This window comes from Chrysemys picta, chromosome 2 (assembly GCF_011386835.1).
Source record: "Chrysemys picta bellii isolate R12L10 chromosome 2, ASM1138683v2, whole genome shotgun sequence".
Classification (NCBI taxonomy): domain Eukaryota; kingdom Metazoa; phylum Chordata; order Testudines; family Emydidae; genus Chrysemys; species Chrysemys picta.
This window is the reverse complement of record NC_088792.1, coordinates 94,542,597-94,563,136: the sequence shown is the minus strand read 5'-3', so window position 1 is coordinate 94,563,136 and position 20,540 is coordinate 94,542,597. Positions and strand designations below refer to the sequence as shown.

General features: G+C 45.9%; 1 protein-coding gene across 3 annotated transcripts in view; it reads right to left on the bottom strand.

The window, feature by feature from the left end:
- LOC101944619 (probable G-protein coupled receptor 141) overlaps window positions 1-20,540 on the bottom strand; it is a 38,429-nt gene that overhangs the window by 15,344 nt on the left and 2,545 nt on the right. The window contains exons 1-2 of one of the 3 annotated variants that reach the window (XR_010598402.1): window positions 12,995-13,224; window positions 2,349-2,547 (exon numbers count right to left, since the gene is read on the bottom strand). The gene's annotated coding sequence lies outside the window, so the exon portion shown is untranslated. Of the gene's footprint in view, window positions 1-2,348; window positions 2,548-12,994; window positions 13,225-20,540 lie in introns of those variants that run through there. The other 2 variants (XR_010598403.1, XM_065583781.1) reach the window with 2 other exon arrangements.

Sequence of the window (20,540 nt, the reverse complement as noted above, 5' to 3'; positions counted from 1 at the left end):
GAAGTAGGACTGAGGGGACTTGTAGGGTCTAAAGTTTTACATTGTTTTATTTTTGAATGCAAGTTTTTTCATACGTAATTCTACATTTATAAGTTCAACTTTCGTGATAAAGAGATTGCACTACAGTACTTGTATTAGGTGAACTGAAAAATACTATTTATTTTGTACAGAGCACTGTACACTTTGTATTCTGTGTTATAATTGAAATCATTATATTTGACAATGTAGAAAAGATACAAAATATTTAAATAAATGGTATTGTATTATTGTTTAACAGCGCGATTAATTGCAATTAATTTTTTTAATTGCTTGACAGCCCTAAATATAACTTCCCTATTCCAACTTGATATTCCTTTGTTTATACATCCAAGGAGCACATTAACCTTTTTGGGCATATGATTGCAATGGGAGCTTATGTTCAGCTATTATACACCATGACTCCTAAGTCCTTTTCAGAATCACTGCTTCCCAGGATAGAGTCCCCCATCCCGTATCTATTTTTTGAATTCTTTTTCCCTAGATGTATGACTTTATATTTTACTATATACATAGTGATACACATATTGTGTGCTTGTGCCCAGATCCAGAACACTCTGTATCAGTGACTAGATCTTTTCCTTATTTACCACTCCCCCTAATCTTTGTGTCATCTGCAAACTTTATTATTAATAATTTTATATGTTCATTGATAAAAATATTAAATAGCTTAGGACCAAGAATCAATCCCAGTGGGACCTCCCTAGAAACACATGATGATTAATGATGATTCCCCGTGTACAATTACATTTTGAGATGTATCAGTTAGCCAGTTTTTAATCCATTTAATGTATGCCATGTTGATTATGTATTCTAGTTTCTTAATAAAAATGTCATGTGGTACCAAGCCAAGTGCCTTACAGAAGTCTAAATTTATTACATTAACACTATTACCTTAATCAAGCAAACTTGTAATCTCATTTTAAAAAAATCAAGGTTGACAAAATCTCTAAAACGTATTATAATCGGTGTTGATGAATGAATTAAAATCTCAATCTCTCTCTCTCTCTCTCTCTCTCACACACACACACACACACACACACACACAAACATCTTTGCAAAATTTACCCTGTGATAAAGATCTGTATCAGGACTGTCAGAGTTGCCCTTCATAATCATGTAGATTTTCATGTAATCCAAAGGTTGGACTCCATGGAAGAGGCATATATATTCTTTGTACAGCTGACTAGGACCTGTTTTCCCTCTCAAAATCTCAATGAGAATGAAAATTTTCCTTTTGTGTTGAAGTTTTTAGTAGAAATTGTTTTGGTTTCAAAACAACTGAAAATCCTAAACCAAAATTTTACCAATTATCGACAACCAAAAACAACAACAAAAAAAATTTTTTAAAACAAAAACCTGGAAAATTTTAAAAATATTTTTTTCACAAAAAATTTCATTTAGTCAAAAAGCCATTTTATGTTAAAAAGTATGACAATTTTTGATTCATTCTAATTATTTTTGACTAATTCTAATTAAGAATATGCTTATAAAATTTGCAGATGACACCAAGCTGGGAGGGATTTCAAAAACATGGGAGACAGGATTAGAATTCAAATTGACCTTGACAAATTGGAGAATTGGTCTGAAATCAACAAGCTGAAATTAAATAAAAACAAATGCAAAGTACTTCACCTAGGGAGGAAAAATTAAATGCACAACTCTTAAATGGGGAAATAACTGTCTAGGAGATGGTACTGCTGAAAAGGATCTGAGGGTTGTAGCAGATTACAAATTGAATACAAGTCAACAATGTGATGCAGGTGTGAGAAAGACTAACATCATTTTGGAGTGTATTAACAGCAGTGTCATATGTAAGACATAGGAGGTAAGTGTCCTGCTCTACTTAACACTGGTGACGCCTCAGCTAGAGGACTGTGTCTAATTCTGGGCGCCACACATTAAGACAGATGTGGACAAATAGGGAAAAAAAGGAGGGGCGGGGGACCTACAATAATGATAAAAAGTTTAGAAAACCTGACTGCTGAGGAATGGTAAAAATAACCTTGAGAAAAGAAGACTGAAGGGGACCTGATGGTGATCAATTGTCTTCCATGTCCTCCATGTCCACTGAACATAGGACAAGAAGTAATGGGCTTAACCTACAGCAAGGGAGGTTAAGGTTAGATATTAGGAAATCCAGCCCTATGTTTCTACGATTCTTCATGGTGTAGATTCATGATTGACAGTGACTACAATATCCACACTCCAACAAACAGACCCATATGAAACGTGTAAAATAAATTTCTGCTTAGAGAAAACTGCAGTGATTAAATATATCAGATAGGAGAGTAGACATTTACTGTACATACCTGTGATTTTTCCAGACAATTTTTAGAGATCTGTCACTTTTTCTGTAGTTCATTTGCTGGATGTGAGATGGAGGCCATTTGACCGAAACTTTGCAGTAGAAATCCAGTCTATCGATGTAGATGTAGACAAAGGACATATAACTCGCCACTGGAATGATGGAAAACAAAGGAGACTTCCAAAAATGCTGTATCCTTAGATCTGGTTTTTTGAAAATAAATAAATAAAAATTGGGGGGTTACACAATAGAACTTTCCTTACAATTTTCTTTACCCTCCTAGCTGCCATGGGCATGTCATCTGACTTACCAGCAGCAGCAGCAGCAGAGAAAAGAAGTGAACGAACCCAAGATTTATGCACAAAAGAGGGAAGAGGAAGGAGAGGAAAAGTGACCTCCGTATACCGGAAACTCAAAGGAGTATGTGTTAGGAAAATAATACCACAAAAAAGCAATGAAGAAATGTTTCTTCACATATCAGAACAGCATAAATAAATAACAGTTATGAAAAATGGCCATACAGAAAAGCTCTTAGACTCCACACTCCAACCTCCTGCCCCAACCCTGAGCCCCCTTCCTCACCCTAACTCCTGGCCAGACCCTGCACCCCACCCCCAGCCTGCTCCTGCACCCTAACTCCCCCCCCCAGACCCAGCACCCCCAGCCCTGTGCTCAGTGCACCCCCACCCTCAGCTCAGTGCAGAGAGAGACAAAGAGAATGGGCTAGAACCAGGGAGAAGGTAGGTACCCGCTCTATGTGGGCAGGGTGGGGGAATCCTTTTTACCCCCTCCCCAGCCCTGCCCCGCTATGCTTTTGCCCCTGGCCCCTGCCTTGATCCAATCAGCAGGGACAAATCCTTCCCCCATGCCCCACTGTGCTCATCTTGCCCCTGACCCCTGCCTTGCTCCAGCTGGGGACCAATCCTTTCCCCCCCACACACACCAGGGTGGATAAAAATCAATTATTTTTAAAAAAATTAAAAAATCAGATTTTTTTAATTTTAATCAGATTTTTGAGGAAAAATACCTATCTAAAAATAGTTTTAATTGAGATACATTATATCTCATCATGGAATAGGGATTATAAATTCTAATTCTATTGTATGAGACAATATATTTATGTAATGTTTAAGAAAAGTTTCGTAAATGAATTCTAATAGTTCATGGATTAGGGACCCAATTTTATGGGGTTCCACAGGCTTCTGTATGGATTTAGGTTAATCTTTCTATCTACCCAATGGGACTCAGTGCTCAGTCTATAAGATACCATCAGAGATGCTTAATTTTGCAGTTCTCAAACTGTGGATTTGTGTCTCCAGAGGTAACATGCTTGTTAAAGCAAAAATGGGTTTAAATAAATAAATAATATATGGAGGTGAGAAATAACAGACCTCAACCCTATTGTCCCTCTGCAAATTTGTGTACAAAGAGTCAATCCCTTACCTCTCTCTAAAAGTGAAAAGTTTCAAAAAGTTCAATGAATGGAAGATTGTTGAGGGCAGAATAGATCTGGACAAGGAGAAGAAGTCTGTGAGAAGTGAGCGACATATGCTTTTTTGTTAAAATATTATGTTTGCTGTTGAACAAAAAAATCCAGAATACTTAACGTTGTTTTAGTTAAATAAAACAATTTAAATGTCTGTCTGGTGATGTTCTCCTCCTAATACAGAATGGCAAGAAAAATCCTCCAAATATTAATGATTAACCTGTTGAATAAATAAATCACTGTTTAAAAATGTATAGTGTGTACCTTCTAAAAACCTACATCTATCTCTGAGTTGTGAAGAATATGTATTATGTTATAACAACCAACAAGAATGCACTTTTATGTAGAAATCCATGATTAAATCGAGTCTGATTAGTGATTTAAATCATGATTTAAATCAAATCCGCCCTGCCCTCTGTTCTCTTGCCCCTGCCCCCTTCATGCCGCAGGCGGGCCCACAAATATGTTTGGCACCGGGCCCACAAAAAGTTAATCCGGCCCTGCCCCTTGGTATAAGGGCATTCAGCACAATTTAGAGTAAGCCACAAGTTCCTTTAAATTATGCGAGGAAACTGAAGGAGAAACCAAGCTAGGCTTGAAAAAAAAAAAACAAGAAAAAATGGCAATAAGAACCATAATAAAACCCTATATTTAGATTCTTTGTCATTTAATCTCAGTCTGGAAATTTTAGAGAAGCTTCCCTTTCCCCCATTAATCAGTCAGACTTCTGAAGCTTGACCTATTGGTCTTCACTCCCAGGAAGCCTCTAAGCTAACTACAGTACTAACCCCTTCTGTCCACTCCTCAGATGACCCTTGGATTTCATTTCCACTCTAAGCAAAGGATCCAACCTTACTTCCCAACTGGCTTTTCTTTTTTCTCTGGAAAACTTTTAAAATAGGCATGCTGTGGGTTTCCTTAGCAACTGGTATTCAGTCAGCGTAATGTTTTCTGTCCTATGCCCTTTGTATGCCACAATGGATTCTCAGATTTAAAATCTGAACAATGGTCTTTTTCCTTCTGTGGCTCCCAAAACACCCAGTATTTTATTCTGTGATCTTTATGTCCCAGAATCCTTTGTGTTCCATATCCCAGAATCCTTTGTGTTCTATATCCCAGAATCCTTTGTGCTGTTTCAGGGGGGGAAAACGCTGTACTATATAATGTTTTGCTTTAAAGCCATTATGCACGTTATGCCAAAAGGACATATTTACTCTGAAGTCAACAGGGTTTTTCATGTGAATGAGGTCTACCCATGTGACTAGCGGTTTGCATGTTGGAGCCCTCAATCCATATAATTTTGATATTGCTACAGTCTTCAAAAATATAAAAGTATCATTTATACATTGTTATAGAAAATTCCGTAAATTATACATTCCCCAGTGCTGAAGTGATTGAGGGGAGTGTGTGTGGTGTGTCTGTGATAGAGCAGTGAGAGAAGCCAGCAAACCATGATTAAGGCTGCGATTCTGTCACAGAGGTTGTGGATGTCACAGATTCCATGACTTTCCACGACCTCTGTGACTTTCCCAGCTGCAATGGCCAGTGTGGCTGATCCCAGGGCCGCCAGAGCAGCTGGTCCTAGGGCCAGCTTCTCGGGCACCCCGCGACCAGCTGTATCAAGTGCGGCTGGAGTGGCCCTGGGGCCAGCCGCACCAGCAGTTGCTCCAGCAGCTGGCACAGGGGAAGCACCCAAGCAGTGGCCCCAGAGCAGCTGGCCCCGCGGGGGACAGCGGTCCCAGGGGCAGCCCTGAGGATTGCCCGAGCAGCTGTCCCCGGGGTGGCTGGCCGTGGGGAGCACCCGAGCAGCAGTCCTTGGGCAACCCCGGGGAGCACCTGAGCAGCAGTCCCCGATGCCTCGGAGCAGGGATGGCTGGGGGCAGTCAGCCCCCACGGCCAGTGCAGGGGCTAGTGCGGTGTCCTGGGGCCCCCAGAACAACAGTGCCCTGGTCCCCAGCAAGGCCCCAGGAGCTGCTAAGTTTTAATCCAGGGTATTTATAGAGTAAAATTCATGGACAGGTCACGGGCCGTGAATTTTTGTTTATTGCCCGTGACCTGTCCATAACTTTTGCTAAAAATACCCGTGACAAAATCTTAGCCTTAACCATGATTCACTGGCTGGGGAAGTTACAGTGAGTAGTGAGAATCTCAACCAGCAATCCACAGATATGTGGCTGGTTGAGGCTGCTTGGACATTAGTGGACCTTGGCGCTAAGTCCTCTTAGCTTCTTAATTAGCAGCTCCCCACTCCTCATCCTCCTCCAGACAAAGGACTTTGCTGGGGTTAGACAGAGGAGATGAGCAGTAAAGATCAGAGCTCTAAGTTCTACGCCTGCCCAAACAGTTATAGTTGGTGATCTCTCGATGGATCACAGGCTGACACTCTGAAGAGCCACACATGGCTTTCCAAACTGAGACTGCCTGTGAGATTATTTCTCGGAATCTGGGAGGACATTTGTAGGAAGGGCTTTGAAAAGACTTTGATGAGCTCAGTCCTCTGTGCTGCCTAGCTGCACTGACCCTCATTTATCCCCCACACATCCTTCTCCTCTACCTCCACATCCATCATTATTAAAGCTATCCCTCCAATTTCTCTTGCGTTGGATGTCTCACTCCCACCTGTATGTCCCGTGTATGTAGCTTCTCCTCCCCCTCTGCCTCTCTGGTAACGATGAAGGTTTTTGTCAAACAGAGGCCACCTCAGGGATGAAGCTCTCAATTCTGCTCTGTGGGAGTTGACACTCTTCCCCTCTCCCTGTTCTGTCTCTGCTGCAGTTGGAAAGAGTGAAGGTAGCTCATGCTACAACACAAAGACCTGTAACATGACCTCACCATGATTAGCCTACGTTGTGCTGCTGCTATATGTGCAGTGACTCAGGCCTGGTCTATGCTAAAAAGTTTTACCGGTAAAACTTGCCTTATTTCTGCACATCCTTGCGTGAATCCACACTCAGTTTTGAGTCCTGTCGGTAAAACCCTGACGTTCTGTCGGTCAAGTTAAACCAGCTCCTGAATGACTTAATCCCTCTACCGGCACCATTCCACAGGTACAGTACCTGTGTATCACCTGTACCAATAAAACGGTGCACCAGCAACAGTTCCCCAATGCCCCATGACAATGACTGCTTTGGTCACAGTGTTGAACTCTGCTGCCTAGAGGTCACACCGACTGCAAACCTACCCCCCACCTCCTTTAAAATGCCCAGGATGTTCTGGAAATGCCTCTCTGCCCCTTTGTGAGCACACAGGATATGGCATCTGCAAAGCTGCAAGGAAGCCTTGTGCTGCTGCCTAGTCCTGGATTTCCTTGGCTTGGCGAGACGGAGCAGCGCAGCGTGGAATTCCACAGGAATAAAAACATTTCTGCAGACGTTTCAAAGGAGCTGCAGAAGCTGGGGTGCAACAGGAACAAGCAGCAATGTCAGGCCACGGGGAAGGAACGGTAACTGTACTATCAAAAAGCAAGGGAGGCCAACAGAAAAGCTGGGGCTGCCCCCTCCCCCCATGCCACTACTATGTGGAGCATAGTAAATGTGTCATTTCTAGTGTGTGTACAGAAATATGAGGTTTTGCAATAAATGCTGGACTATGTCCATGTGTTATGTGCAGTGTGTTTCTTTCTCACTGGAGGGTGGAGGTTCAGAGCCTGTCAGTGACAATGGAAAGTGTAATAATGCGTGTGTGTTAAGAGGTGTGGCTCAACTTTGGATTTCCTTACTCGTATGGGTTTGTATGAGTGGGTTTTGCCCGTAAGGAGTCTTTCATGGGTTTCTAATGAAGTTGTTTGTTAGAATACAGAATACTGGATTTGAAAGCAAGAGTGCAAAGCTTTCGCCATTTAGATACCGTCTTACGTTATTACATCCTGTTGTTTCCCCAGTAAGTTAACACACATGATGCAATGTAGTTCTGTAGTATTACACAACAGGACACTAAACAGTGATGTTAAAGGCTTTTTGGCTTATGTAGTCCTAGTAATTTTGGTAATGACGATAGAGATGTTCAGGTATCAGATAATAGTAATAAAAAAATCCCTACCGCTTTCAGCAGTAGATCTCAAAGCACTTTACAGCTGGAGAAACCGAGGCACGGGGATGAGAAGGGATTTGCCCAACGTCACCCAGCGGGCCAGTGGTAGAGATGCAAATGGAACCCAGGTCTCCTCAGTCCCAGTCTAGTGCTCTATGTGGGTAGGCCACTCTGCCTTGTCTTCTGCATCGGGTGGGTCTAGAATGTTTGTGTATCCAGGGGTCAGATTGCTGATGGGGGAAAATAGTCATGGTATTCTCAAGATCAGCACAGAAACCCACATTAGCTGACTGGTTATTTTTTATGAAAATTATGCAACAACATTGGCATTTTCAATTGTTTTCATTAGGTTTCAGGGTTAACGTGCCACTATGCTTAATGGGAGCAGTCCATACCTTTGTATATCTGCAGACTCAGATCATGCTATATCCACAGGGTTATGGGTAGTAACCTTTGTTTTAAACGAGTGCATAAATTCTACAGAAAATGGTGAGGACATGTGTTTGGTGTTGGAGGTTGCAGTTGGTGGCCTGTGATATACAGGAGGTCAGACTAGATGAACTGCTGGTCGCTTATCTCTAGGATTCTGTGAGAACAGAACCACACTCAGCCCAGCCCTTAACAAGCCGACATGATATTGCTTTGGTTGTTATTAGAGCTGGTGGAAATTTTCTCTGAGTTTCAATAGAAAATGCAGTTTCTGCACAATCAAAATTTTCCATGGGAATGTTGCAATTTTGCTAAAAAAATTGATTTTCCATGTAGGAAAATAAAAACAAAATGTTTGCATTTGGACTCAAGCAATCTGAATTAAAACATTTGGGTATGTTGAACTGAAATGAAACATTTTGGGTACGTCTTCACTTACCGGAGGGTCCGGCGGCAGGCAATCGATGTTCTGGGATCGATCCCGGAAGTGCTCGCTGTCGACGCCGGTACTCCAGCTCGGCGAGAGGAGTACACGGCATCGATGGGGGAGTCTGGACCCGCGGTAAGTTCGGACTAAGGTACTTCGAATTCAGCTACGTTATTAACGTAGCTGAATTTGCGTACCTTAGTCCGAAGTGGGGGCTTAGTGGGGACCAGGCCTTTGTTTCAAACCAGTTAGACACTGAACAGCATCTGGCTAAGGTGCCTCATGGGAACTGTAATACAGTTGCCTCATGCCCCATTTTTCCTTATGGGCTGGGCTCCCTGGCAGGATTACATTACCCTGTGTTTCAACATTTCTACATTGAAATTTCCATTCTGCTAAAAATTTTGATATTTTACTTTTCATCCAGATTTTGGATTAAGACGTATGTTGATACCCTGGAATTTCCTTTGGGACAGAAAATCTAATTTTTACCCAGCCCTAACTGGTGTCTAGTTTCAAGCTCTAGATAGGTACGGAAGATTTGGGTACACCTACCTGAAATCCAGTCATCCTCACTAAGCTAATGGCCAAGATTTTGCTACAGTATATATCTATATTTTTCTTTGGACATTAAAAAACCCCCAAAGTGTTACATACCACCTTGCAGAGAATAGTTTATGGGAGGGAAAGTTTACATTTCCATCAGCAACATACTGAGCAGCAAACAGACTGTGATTATTTTAGCAAAGCTATACTACACAACTCCAGCTGTGTTAGAATGCAGGTGCTAGAAATCTACATTATTTTAAACCTGTGACTAACAGGGAAGTGCCTTAATAAAATGCCAAATAAAACAAATGCAAATAGGTAGTAGTTGCAGAATCACTATTTCCTGTCCTTTGGGCATCTGGGTGAGATACTCAGTTGGTGTAAATCAGCATTACTTCATTGACTCCAATAGACTACACTCATTTACACCAGTTGAGGATCTGGCCCAGATTACTAAATCTTCTTGGCCTGACTGTATTGTGAGTGATTACTTCTGATTAGGGCTGTCAATTAATCGCAGTTAACTTACGTGATTAATTAAAAAAAATGAATCGCGATTCATCACCGTTTTAATTGCACTGGTAAACAATAGAATACCAATTGAAACTTCAGTCACCATTCCAGAGGACATGCTTCTATGCTGATGACACCCATTAACAAAATAATGCATTAATTAAATTTGTGACTTCACTTCTTGTGAGAGAACTGTATGTCTCCAGCTGTTTTACCCACATTCGGCCATATATTTCATGTTTAGCAGTCTCAGATGATGACTCAGACATGTTGTTCATTTTAACACTTTCACTGCAGATTTGATAAAACATGAAGAAGGCACCAATGTGAGATTTTTAAAGATAGATACAGCACTTGACCCAGGGTTTAAGAATCTGAAGTGTCTTCCAAAATCGAAGAGGGACAAGGTGTGAAACGTTTTCAGAAGTCTTAAAAGAGCAACACTCCAATGTGGAAACTACAGAACCCGAACCACCTAGGGTCCCCCCCCATCTCACCTCCCCCACTGGAGCCCCACAACCCCTTTTGCTCCTTTCTGCTCCCCCCCTCACTGCGGCCCCAAACGTGGAGAATTTCTGTCCCCGTGCCACGGCACTGGGGTGCAGTGGGGAGTGAGAGCTTCTCCAGTCCAATGGCTGCAGTGGGAGTTCAGGTGCTGGAGCTTCGCCTGCCGCCCCTCGCGCTTTTGCAGGACACCAGGGTCAGGGCACTGGGGCTTCTCCTGCCCTGTCCAGCCAGAGAGTGGGGTCGGGGGTAGGGGCTTCCCCGGCTGCCCGGAGCATCTGCCAAGGACGGGTGGGGAGCGCTGAGGCTACCCCTGTCCAGGGGCTTGGGATGGGTAAGGGGTCAGGGCCCCTGGAGGGGGCTTCCCCCATCCTGCGGCTTCTGCCAGGAATGAGGTCAGGGGCTGCTGAGGGGAGCTTCTCCCATCCCGCGACTTCTGCCTGGGACGGGGTCAGAGGGTGCTGGAGAAGGGTTCCCCCTACCCTGCCTGCCCTGCGCTGCTGCCGCAGAGTGGATTCAGGGTATGGGGGTGTCCTGCGACCCACCCCACCCAGCGGCCAGGGCTCCAGCAGTAGATTTTTTCCAGAGACCCCCAGTTGGCTGGGGCCCAGGGTGCAGGCCCCATCGGCCCAGTAGCTAATCCGCCACTGACTGGCCTCTCATTTCATGTTAGACACAGGGCTTGTCTACACAGTGAACTACTACGTGACCAGCTGCAGTGCTACAGTGCTTTTATGACACTTTCATTGTGTGTTGTAGCAAAGCTGGTGGGCTATAGATTCGCACCCTGGTTTACTGCAGTGTAATTCGCCATGTAGATAAGCCCACAATAATAACCCATGATCATGATTCTGCTCTCATCTACCATGGCTTTACACCAGCATACATCTTATCATAGCAAGGGTTCAAATTCTGGCTGGTGTCACCTGAAAACTAATTTGGTGGTCTCATGCTAGTTCCCTTTTCCTACTTCACAAAACCACCAGACAATTCATCATGATTGGCTGTCTCTGTTCAAGAGGCCCATGACAGAAATGCCTAGGGTGTTGCAGATCGAGAGTGAGGAGAATAGGCAGGATTATGTGGAGAAAGTTTATAGTGGTAGCCAGCAGCTCTATGTCTGGGCCAAACCAGTGTTGGTAATGTCTCACTTACACAAGCACGAAAGTCACTCACCATATTTTGTTAAAGAATAAAGTACCAAAACCACCCACATAAAGTTTCATGGTAGCTGCTCCCTATACCAGAACTTTCATAAGGGCAATACTGTATATGGTTATCCACTAAAACACATCACAATCCATTGTGCTTCTCTTTACCAATGAACAATGAAATTTTTTTAATTCACAAATGTATAAAAATAACAGCTCTGACTCTAATAACCACCCTAACGTTTCTTGTATCTATTGACATTCTCTACTGACATTCTGCTTTGCCCTCAGTCACTTATTACTGAGAGCATTTGAAGCGTCCAGAACAATTTACACAAAATGCCAACTCAAACTCCAATCTAGACTCTGATATTTTCAGAAAGGCTGTTATTTATTTTTAATAACGGCACACTTCCAGCAATATATCACCTGCTTAATTTTATCTCTTCCTGCAGGTTTTTGCTGGTTCACATCTGTCACATACCACTAGATGTTCAATAGACGTGCTTTTCATCAAAAATCCAGTACAGCCATTCACTTGTTATCAGAACTTGTTCTCAGCAGCATGATAAAAATCATTGAGGGAAAAGTGATTGACAGGGAAGGACACTTGCTCCCAGTTTAAAGGTGAGATTAGATTGCAGGGAATAGACTCACTTCTACCTTACAAGCCATTCCAAGAAAATAAAGCAATTGTGTTTTCAGAAAGATGGTATCCACCCTAACATTTGTTTCAAATGCACGTGGGTTCATCATTACCTGCTTGCCACCGCAGGTGGCATATTTTGAAGAAGTTTCTTTCAAAAGAAGAAAAAGTTCTGTCAAAATAGCAAGTCTCACACTACTGTCTATAAAAACTGTTATTGAAACCACTGCTCTCATGCTCTTATTCCCACAATTTTTTCCTTTGCTGTCCATTGAGAGAGGTTAATACAATGGCTAAGATGTGCAGCAAATTTTAATTTTAGTAATAAACATCTCTTTCATGCAGCAAAAACATAATATATATGAAGCATAATATAACAAAGTGTGCTGTATGAATCCCCCGGATCTATCTACATTACACTCAACAACATCAATATTAAAAATACCATGGGAATAGGCTTGTAGAAATACCATTGGTAAACAGAACAGATACAGAAGATTCTTTCCTACTTCAACATTAATAAATATTAAATACATTATTATATCACTACCGTAGGGAAAGATTTTGGGATAAACAGGGGCATGGATGAAAGGTTTCCTCCTTGTACCTCTTTCAGGGAAGTTACAGCACAGGAATAGCTCTGTGTTGTATTTTAAAAGTACAGTGGTGTGCAATAGCCTTTCCAAATTAGAGAAGCTAAAGAATGCATAATTAAACAAGGCACTATACGCGTCTACTGCTCCATTACAGACAAATTGTTTGGCCCACCACAGCGTGTGTTGCAGTAAAATGATAAACTCTGAGATTTCTATTCCAGGCAAATGGTAAATATCTGTGTGTGCATGTTAGATTAAGCGCCTTAATGTGAGCATTTGCAAAAGTGTGAAACTAATTGCATTAACAATAATCTCATTACCAGCCTTTCTTAGAGAACTGGGTGCATTTTTGCTGCAGCAGGAACATTTTAGGAGCTGAAGCCTGGATTCTCTACATGTCCTCCCTTCTTTTTCAGCCTTCACCCTGGGGAGTTTACAAGTGTGCCAGTCCAGGAGGGTGTTAATTCCCCAGCCTCCTCACACCGAAGCTGGATTGGCAGCTGTAGTAGGGTGGACACCCACTCCTGCCCTGCAAGGTAAAAGCAGCTCTGGAAAGGGCTTCAGCTCTAAAAGCTACTAGGCTGATTGGGGAAGTAGCTGCAGTTGAGCCACGCCCCAGTCAGGCCCAGCTGGCCCTATAAAGGCTGGGAGTCAGGCACAAGGACTCAGTCTCTCTCTGTTTGTAGAGTAGGGTTACCATATTTAACAAATAAAAAAAGAGGACCCTCCACAGGGGCCTAGCCCCGCCCATTTCCCACCCCCAGCCCACCCCAACTCCACCCCTTCCCCACCCAACCCCGCCCTAACTCTGCCCCCTCCCACTCCCAGCCACGTGAAAAGGGCTGCCTGAGCGCTACCGGCTTCATGGTTTGCCGGGCAGCCCCCAGACCCTGCACCCCCGGCCGGCGCTTCCCCAGCACAGCTGGAGCCCAGGAGGGGAAGCGCCCAGCCAGGGGCGCAGGGTCTGGAGGCTGCCCGGCAAACCGTGAAGCCGGTAGCACTTGGGCTTTGAGCAGCCCCTATGCCTCCGGACCCTGCGCCCCCGGCCAGGCACTTCCCCTCCCGGGCTCCGGCGGCGCAGGGTCCGGAGGCATGGGGGCTGCCCAAAGCCTGTAGCGCTCGGCTCTTAAACAGAGCCGAAGAGTCAAGGGAGGAGCAGAGCTGCCGCGGCCGGAGGCTCTGCTCCTCCCCTGACTCTTCGGCTCTGTTTAAGAGCTGAGCTGCCCGAGCATAGAGTGACCAGAGAGCAAGTGTGAAAAATCGGGACGGGGGTGGGGGGTAATAGGAGCCTATACAAGAAAAATACCCAAATATCGGGACTGTCCCTATAAAATCGGGACATCTGGTCACCCTACCGAGCGCTCCCGGCTTCGGGCAGCCCCCGTGCCTCCGGACCCTGCGCCGCCGGAGCCCGGGAGGGGAAGTGCCGGCCGGCGGCTGGGGTCCAGAGGCAAGGGGGCTGCCTGAAGCCCATAGCGCTCGGGCAGCTCGGCTCTTAAACAGAGCCGAAGAGTCAGGGGAGGAGCAGAGCAGCCGCGGGAGGGGAAGTGCCCGGCCAGAATTTTCCCGGACATGTTCGGCTTTTTGGCAATTCCCCCGGACAGGGGTTTGATTGCCGAAAAGCCAGACATGTCCAGGAAAAGCCGGATGTATGGTAACCCTATTGTAGAGGGAGATGGGTGTGGCTGTAGGAAGCTAGAGACAGGGTACCTGAGTGGAGCAGGGCTGGGGAGCTCCAGCCTGGAAAGCCCCAGGCTGCCCCCTAGCAGAAGGCTAAGGGGTACTGGGGGTTGCAGAGGGCTGCCCAGAGGTAGGCCAAGGCAGCAGGTCCAAACCCAACCTTGCCAGTGATGAGTAGGCTGATACTGCAGTCTGCCCCAGGGTGTGGGGCTAGATGATGATTAGCAGTAGCCTTATACTGAGGTGAGGTGGGGGTGGGAATAGTGGGTGGGGGTTCCCCACGGAGGGGAGACCCTAAGACTGAGGGGTTACTGCTACGGGGCAGCTCCCCAAGTAAAAGGGCCCTGGGGTCCAGGGAGGGACATGGGGGCCAGAGGACAGGTGGATCACTGGCCTGCAGAGGGTGCTCTGGAGCTGGAATGAGCAATTCCCAGAAGTCCCCAGCAGGAGGTGCCGCAGGGGTGAGTCTGCTCGTCTACAGGAGCATACTGCTGTCTGATATGAGAACACTACAGTTAAGATCTTAGGAGCAGGCACTACAACAGTAAACCCCAGCCTAGAGGGTTGCTAAATGAGAGCCTCACCCTCTGTGCTATCTCAGTTCTGGGTACTGCAACTAACACCCCACCACCAGAGGCCACTGCTGTGACTCAGCAGGGTCAGGTGACCAGCAGCAGACTGCTGATTTGATATCACCACCATGTTCCTGTCCCACCCCTTGTCTGAACACCTAGTTGCTAGGGGTTGTTGCTTATAGGTGACAGCTAGGGAGGGCATGTGGGCTTAAGTGCACCTCCAGATTTCTGCTTGGCCTGTTGGGACAGAGGGAGAGGGGCTCTGTCCTTCTCCTGCTGTGCCTGCCCGCCAGCATGCTCGGCCCCTGTCCCTGGCAGGGAGTGGAGGGGTTGGGACCAGCCACATCTCATGCCAGCCACTCCAGGTCGCTGCTTTGTGCAGTGCTGCAGCTGCCTACAAGAACCTCGCTGGGAAGGTGGTGGCAGCTCACCCCCCTCCACTCCCTGCTCAAGCCTGGCTGCCAGGGACAGAGGCTGAGCAAGCTAGAGCTTCCCTGCCCCCAGCACATTCCTGGCTTGCTTGGCCCCTGTCCCTGGCAGCCAGGTGTGGGCGGAGAGCAGAAGGGGTGGGCCACTGCTGCCTCCCCAGCTGGGCTCTCTCAAGCAGCTGCCGCACTGCACAAAGACAGTGACCCAGAGCAGCCACCTTCAGCCGGGGTGAGAAGCGTCTCCCTCCCACTCCCCTCCTGGGCCCGGCTGCCAGGAGAAGGACCGAATATGCCAGTGGGGAGGCACAGCGGGAGAAGGACAGAGCTCGCCACCCTGCCCCGTCCCGCAGGTAACTTTGGTGGGATTGGGAGAGCATGGCAGCCCCAGGCTGGGCACAGGGTGGGGGGTCTCTAGGGAAGGCACTGGGAGCAGGTTCCCTGGCCTCCACTCAGTCAGAGGTAGGGGGCATTGTCTTAGGGTGACCATATAGCAAGTGTGAAAAATCGAGATGGGGTGGGGGGTAATAGGAGCCTACATAAGAAAAAAAACCCAAATATCAGGACTGTCCCTATAAAATCAGGGCATCTGGTCACTCTACATTGCCTGCACCTCCCCAGCTGAGGTGTGTCTGAGCTCTGAGGAGACACTAATGCTGTGAGTCTCCCCAGGCTGGGCCTAGCCCCAGCCAAGCCCAGAGGCACTTGCTCCCTGGTCCTGTGGCCCCAGCCCCTCAGGAGCCAGTGGGATAGGCTGACCTGGTCCAGGGAGGTGGGGCTGGAAGTTCCTCCCAGAAGCAACACATTATGGGGTCATGTGTTCCCCTCCTTTACCTTGTTCTTCTCTTCTTCCCCTCCTCCCTCCCCCCAGTATCAGGAGGCACCAGTCATCTATGCTTTGGCTTGACCTTTGGTGTGGCTTTGGACTCTGACTCTGATCTCTGGCTTCTGACCTTGGTGCCATGCCTGGCTCCAACCATTAGGTCAGACTGCCACGTTACAAGCCCTGACACTTAGCCAAAGCCAAATGACATCAGTAGAAGTCTTTCCATTGACTATGGATTTAGGGTCTTCACCATTCCCTCCTGAGAGACTAGTGCCCCTATTCACTTAAGTGTGTGCTTAATTGATTTACTGAATTGGGACCAAAGGGCATCACCTTGCCCAGGATCAATTTGCTCAATCTACCTTTCTCTTTTCAAATGTGTGACTGCACTGAAAGTGATGCAGTGTCTCCTTGGTTCAAACCCAGATTTTTTCTTAATTTGATTCGGGGGGGGGGAGGGGGAAGAGGGAAGATTTCATTGTCTATATTAAGCTGACAAAGAAAAAAAAATCCCACTCAGCATTAAACAAGAATCCCTAAATAATTTGTGGGTTCACTTTCCCTGTGTAGAAAGTGTTGGACATATTAACTCCAATCCTACATCGTTCCTTATCCAACACTTAACATGAAGGGAAATCATTTCCACCTTGAGTTCATGTTTGAACTGTGGGAGCTCTTCTGGGTGTTAAACAACTTGATGAAATTATGTTATTTGCATCTGGTGACAGTGTCAACTGTTGCACCCTTTCAGGAACTTTCACATTATTTTGTAGGTAAGATTGCTCTGATTCAGACTTAGGTCTTGGCTACACTCGGGACTTCACAGCACTGTCGTGGCAGTGCTTGCCACGGCAGTGCTGTGAAGTGCGAGTGTAGTCACACCGCCAGCGCTGCGAGAGAGCTCTCATAGCACTGTATGACTCCACCTCTCCGAGGGGAATAGCTTGCAGCGCTGCAGGCTCTGATTACATTGGTGCTTTATAGCGCTGTACTCACTGCGCTTGGGGGGGTGTTTTTTCACACCCCTGAGCACAGCAAGTTGCAGCGCTGTACACCGCCAGTGTAGCCAAGGCTTTAGCTGTCTGCATCTGTGGTTGCGAAGTTGTGTCTGAGGCTAGGGGTGGAGCACTGCAACATCTTCTCTGCTTCATCTTCAGCTAGTAGCATTGACAGAAAGATGTTCATGCTGCCATATGAGTTAAATCCCTGCTGTTCATGGCAGTTGATGGATAGCAGAGAGAATACAATACTTCCCTACAGAAGGGCATAATGCCAGCTTTTCTTAAAGAAGTGATTTTTCAGATCCATGCTCAAGAAACCATCTCTTGACACCGGCAGTCTCTTCATTTCCTCCCAATTAATTCCCTCTCTCAGATACTCCATAACAAAAATGACAATTGCAACACTGATACCCCTCGTACAGCACCAAAATAGTCTTAGCTGCTGAGCTAAAATCCAACAATGGATTGATTCCCTCCGTGCCCCGCCCCGTGCAAGAAAGTCTTGTTTCCAGCAAGAGCCTAGTTCTTAATTAATATTTTATTTTATATGACCTTATCAATGGCAAATGAAAGAACAATGTTTCCCAGATTGAGTAACCTATGTCACTTTTGAATGCTAAGTATTTCATTAGTTTATATTTTTCTTTCTTTACACTTGCAAAATGACAGGCGCTTTTATGAGAGCCTAGGTGCCTCTGACAACTTATTTTAAAATACAGTAATTCAGTTGTGACCCTAAGAATCCCTCAATGCCAGCTGGCAAAAGGGTCCCTGTTCAGTAACCGCAACTTCTACCAGGCCTGACAAACTCACTATACCTAACACATTGCTGTGATAGTATTTATGTATAAAGAATATCATGTGAGATCTTAAATGAAAGCCAGGATCATGATGGTCATTTATACTGTCATGAAATGTACATACTGATTATATTAAAAGTTATGTCTATATGCTGAAAATATGACCTTATGCTTTGTATCAAGGTGTTATTCCCCAGCAGAGGTGAAAATCTGGTTTTGACAAAGGGTTGTATATTCATACATCTTCCTGGATTCATAGGTAGATTAAATATTGTAAGCCAGACACAACTGGAGCTACATTTCCATTTCAAGTCAACATGTGGATGTGAAGACAACTTGTAAGAGCACACCAGGAAGGGAAACACAAGAGGTCATATTGTCACTGGGGTCAAATCAATGAGTTTGGGGAAATATAAGGAGGAACAAAAAGCCATTTTGGTATCCATTTACTGAGGAAATACCCTTAAGGGCATAGGGTATTCATGAAAACTTGCATCCTGGTTTGACTGGAAACCAGCAGCTCTGTCAAAAACTGAATCCTTGGGAGAAAATCTTCTGTATTAAATAGGAAAGATAGTCATTAATAAGTGTAGACTTAGGACTGTGGTTTAGGTTTTGTTTTGTTTGTAACCATTCTGTTTCCAATATGTTTACTCACTAATTAGCTGAAGCTGACTCTCTGGTCTGTGTTAATAAACTTACCCTTGTTTTTATTATAAATGCATCACAATGCTAGGGTATTAAGCCAAGTGTGAATTCTCAGTTGAACCTAATAAGCTGATGTGTATAGTGTTTCCTGTGGGGACAGTGAACGTGGTTATTTCTGACAGGTTTCAGAGTGGTAGTTGCGTTAGTCTGTATCAGCAAGACAACGAGGAGTCCTTGTAGCACCTGAGACTAACAAATGTATTTGGGTATAAGCTTTTGTAGGCTAGAACCCACTTCATTAGATGCATGGAGTGGAAAATACAGGAGCAGCAATGCCCCTCTGCAGTGTACGTTAGCCAAACCGGACAGTCTCTAAACAAAAGAATAAATGGACACAAATCTGATATCAGGAATCGTAACATTCAAAAACCAGGAGGTGAACATTTCAATCTCCCTAGTCACTCAATAGCAGATCGAAAGTAGTAATTCTTCAATGAAAAACTTCAAAAACAGACTCCAATGTGAAACTGCAGAACTGGAATTAATTTGGAACCTAAACACCATCATAAAGACTGGGCGTGGTTGGGTCATTACAAAACCTAAACCTAATTTCCCCAGTACTAATTTCCACCTGTTGTTACTCACACCTTCTTGTCAACTGTCTGAAATGGGCCACTCTCATTACCACTTCAAAAGTTATTTTTCCTCCCGTGGTATCCTGCTGTCAATTGAATTGTCTCATTAGACTGACCTCATACTTGGTAAGGCAAATCACATCTTTTCATGTATTTATACTTGCTCCTGTATTTTCCACTCCATGCATGCTGGTTATTTCTGTGTGTCCAGTGATAGCAGCTGGACCTTGCAAGAGCCACTGCTACAGGGCAGGGCCGGCTCTAGCTTTTTTGCTGCCCCCAGCAGCAAAAAAAAGCGCCGAGCGCCGCGCCGCCCCCCCGCCGAGAGCGGGAGCCCGCCCCCCCCTGCGCCAAGCGCCGCTGGAACCCCCGCGCCGCCCCAGCGCCGCGCCGCCAGAGCCCGCCCCCGCCCCCGCCCCCTGCCGAGCGCCGCCAGAACCCCCCTCCAGCGCCGTGCCCGCGCCGCACCCCCACCAAGCCCCATGCAACCGGAGCCCGCCCCCCCAGCACCGCGCCGCCGGAGCGCCCCCCCACAGAATGCCGCACCGCGCTCCCCCTGCCGCTCCTTACCAGGTGCCGCCCCAAGCATGTGCTTGGGTGCCTGGTGTCTGGAGCCGGCCCTGCTACAGGGACTGTGGGATGGGGTATACCGTGTGTTCCCTGCAAGGCAAAGGAAGGGCTGGCAGAGTTCTGAGGAGAGTGCTTGAGTGGCAGTGAGGCTGATTGGGGTAGGGAGCTGGCTCACAGCAACCACAAGAAAGACCCCTTCATGCTGGCAGGCAGGGGGTAACAAGGTGACTCACAGTCCTAGGAACTCCAAGAAAGCATCACGTCAGTATAGCAAAATAAACAGCACTCCTGCAGCACATGATCATACTAATAACTGTGCAGCAAGACAAAGCAAAATAAACAAACACAATTCCCACTTCCCTACACATTAGTCCTGAACAACCGGTGCATCTTCAGCAGCCTTCTTAAAAAGATGTGCCTTGGAGCATGCCCTGAAGGTCAGCGGATTCAGGCTATTTTGGACCAAGGGGCAGCCATATATTTCAAAGGACAGGAGTCCTCACTGAGAATATCCTCTTTGGTCCCTTCTCTTTTATAATGAGAGGGCTCTGGCTCACGTGCCTCTGCAGATCTTAATTGTGGCAAAATATCCCAGGAAAAGAGACAGTCTCTCAGGTGGGATGGTCTTGAGCCATATGGGGCTTTAAATGTCAGAACCAACACCTTAAACTATCCACAAACTGCAGGCAGCCAGTGTAGAACATTA